Source organism: Nannospalax galili, unplaced genomic scaffold (assembly GCF_000622305.1).
Source record: "Nannospalax galili isolate Female #2095 unplaced genomic scaffold, S.galili_v1.0 scaffold1144, whole genome shotgun sequence".
NCBI lineage: Eukaryota > Metazoa > Chordata > Mammalia > Rodentia > Spalacidae > Nannospalax > Nannospalax galili.
The window spans coordinates 33845-36378 of record NW_008351634.1 but is presented as its reverse complement, the minus strand read 5'-3'; the positions used below and the strand labels follow the sequence as shown (position 1 = coordinate 36378).

The following is a 2534-nucleotide window of genomic DNA, read 5'->3' as shown; positions in this document are numbered from 1 at the left end:
CTTCTCACCACACCAACCGCTCTTAAGGTCGACGGGATTGCGACTTGGATCCACGCCTCCCACGTCAAGGCAGCGAACCCTGAACACCAAGAACAGCCCCCTGACGAAAGGAAATGGCGGCTAGTCCGGACAGAAAACCCCTTAAAGCTAAGACTCACTACAATTTAATGATCCTAATTCTGTTTTCCCTTATTCCCGCTATTCAATGTCCCAACCCCCATGCTGTGTACAACATAACCTGGACTTTGATTGGTCTCCGAGACAACCAGCCCCTTAATCAGACCTCTAAGGTGGGGACTTTAGGCGCCACCTTTCCGAGCTTAAGCTTTGACCTCTGCAAATTAATCCCTGGAGCTTGCTGTGGGACAGGTGGCCGTTTCCATGGGGTGTATGCATGCCCAGGGAATGGGAGAGAACCAGATCTCATAACTTCGTGCAAGGGACCGGAAGTAGGTTATTGTGCTGTATGGGGCTGTGAGACCGCTGGGACCACTTACTGGAAACCCAGCTCTAGTTGGGATTTGATTAAGCTGTCAGAGACAGGGTCTAGAATATGCACAGGTACCAACCGGCTAACTTTAGAACTCACAGAGAACGGGAAAAAGGCCGACTGGAGCCTCCAGAAGACATGGGGCATTTATGTTTATCTCCCTGATTGGGGATGGAAAGATCCCTTCGGCCTCATTACAATAAGGAGAGAATACTCAGTCCTTGCCCCACCTCAGTCAGTCGGACCTAACCCCGTTCTTCCAGACCAACGCCCGGCCTCGGTACCTAGAGCTCCCTCACTGGATAGTCGGAATCAAACCCATAGCAGACCCCAGACACCCCTAAGTCCTACCCCAACCACACCAGGTACCGGGGATAGGCTCCTAAATCTAATCAAGGGGGCATTCCAGGCACTTAATCAATCTGATCCTGGAAAAACTAAGAGCTGCTGGCTGTGCCTTAATCCACAGCCCCCCTACTATGAGGGCATTGCCATTCAGGGAAATTACTCTAACCATACAGAAGCCCCCCCCGCATGTCTAACCGGGGAACATCAGTTAACCCTGACTCAGGTGACCTCTAGTGGCACCTGTATCGGAAACCCCCCTACTACCTCCAAGTTCTGCAATGAAACTGCAATAATCTATCCTGGTAATTATTATCTAGTACCTCCTAGTGGTACCTATTGGGCATGCAGTACGGGGCTCACCCCATGTGTGTCAGCAACAATGTTAAACTCTACCCGGGATTTCTGTGTCCTAATTCAGCTGTGGCCTCGGATTTACTGGCACGAGGATGACTATGTACTGAATTTTTATGAGAATTCCCCCACCAGGTTTAAGAGAGAGCCTATCTCCCTCACCTTGGCCGTTCTGCTAGGAGTAGGAGGTATCACTGCAGGAATAGGTACGGGGGCCACCGCGCTTGTCCGTACAGACCAATACATGCTTTTACACCAGGCGATGAACCAAGATCTGCTCGCCTTGGAAAAATCCGTCCGGGCTCTTAAGGACTCCCTTACCTCTCTATCCGAAGTAGTATTACAAAATAGACGGGGTTTAGATTTGTTATTCCTAAAACAGGGAGGCTTGTGTGCTGCCTTAAAAGAACAATGTTGCTTCTATGCTGATCAGACTGGGATAGTCACTGAGACTCTAGACAGGCTCAAACATAGATTAGAAGAAAGGAAACGACACCTTGAGTCTCAACAAGGATGGTTTGAAAACCTTTATAATAGATCACCCTGGTTCACCACATTGGTATCCACCCTAGCTGGACCCTTAGTCCTACTCCTTCTTATTTTAACCCTGGGACCTTGTATACTTAATCGACTGGTCCAATTTGTGAAGGAACGGCTGTCTGTAGTGCAGGCGTTAGTCCTCACAAGCCAGTACCAGGCATTGAGGACCGAAGATCCAGACATGTTATGATGAGTGAAAGATTCCACTCATATGTCCATAGAAAAAGGGAGGAATGAAAAAGACTAGGCGTCATGAGTACTCATGAGCCCACATGTTTAAAATTGACAAAAACCAGGACCAGCCTTATCAAAAGGCTGCAGGACGGGCAGGCGCCGGTCAAGCTTCACAGATCAAGCCATAAACAAGTTTTACGGGTAGAACTCCTGACCACCCTGAGGGCCCGATACCAGGAAATCGAGGGAAAAACACCTGTGCCTCTGAGGTCACCTCCCATTTAGCAATCCCACTTCCCCTTAGCCCCGACCCTTACCCCATATCTCTGCATACTTTTGAAATTATTGTGTGTGTGTTTGAATTAACCAATAACTGCTCTTCTGCTTCTGTACCCTGCTTCTGCTCTATAAAAACTGCCAAACCCCAACCTGGGGCGCGCAAGTCCTCCGAGGAGACTTGTGCCCACAGGTTACCTGTGTCCTAAATAAACCTCTTGCTGTTGCAACCCGAAGGCTGACTTGTCCTCCGTGGTCTCACTCTTACACTAGTCTGTCCACTCCTCGCCCTGTCCTCCAGCTTTATGCCATGGAACACACATTCTCTGCTGCAGTGAAAATCAGCAGTCTGTAA

General features: G+C 49.2%; 1 pseudogene; it reads right to left on the bottom strand.

Moving 5' to 3' along the window:
* LOC103746372 overlaps positions 1 to 1435 on the bottom strand; it is a 35529-nt pseudogene extending 34094 nt beyond the window's left edge.
* Between the last annotated feature and the right edge of the window lie 1099 nt (positions 1436 to 2534).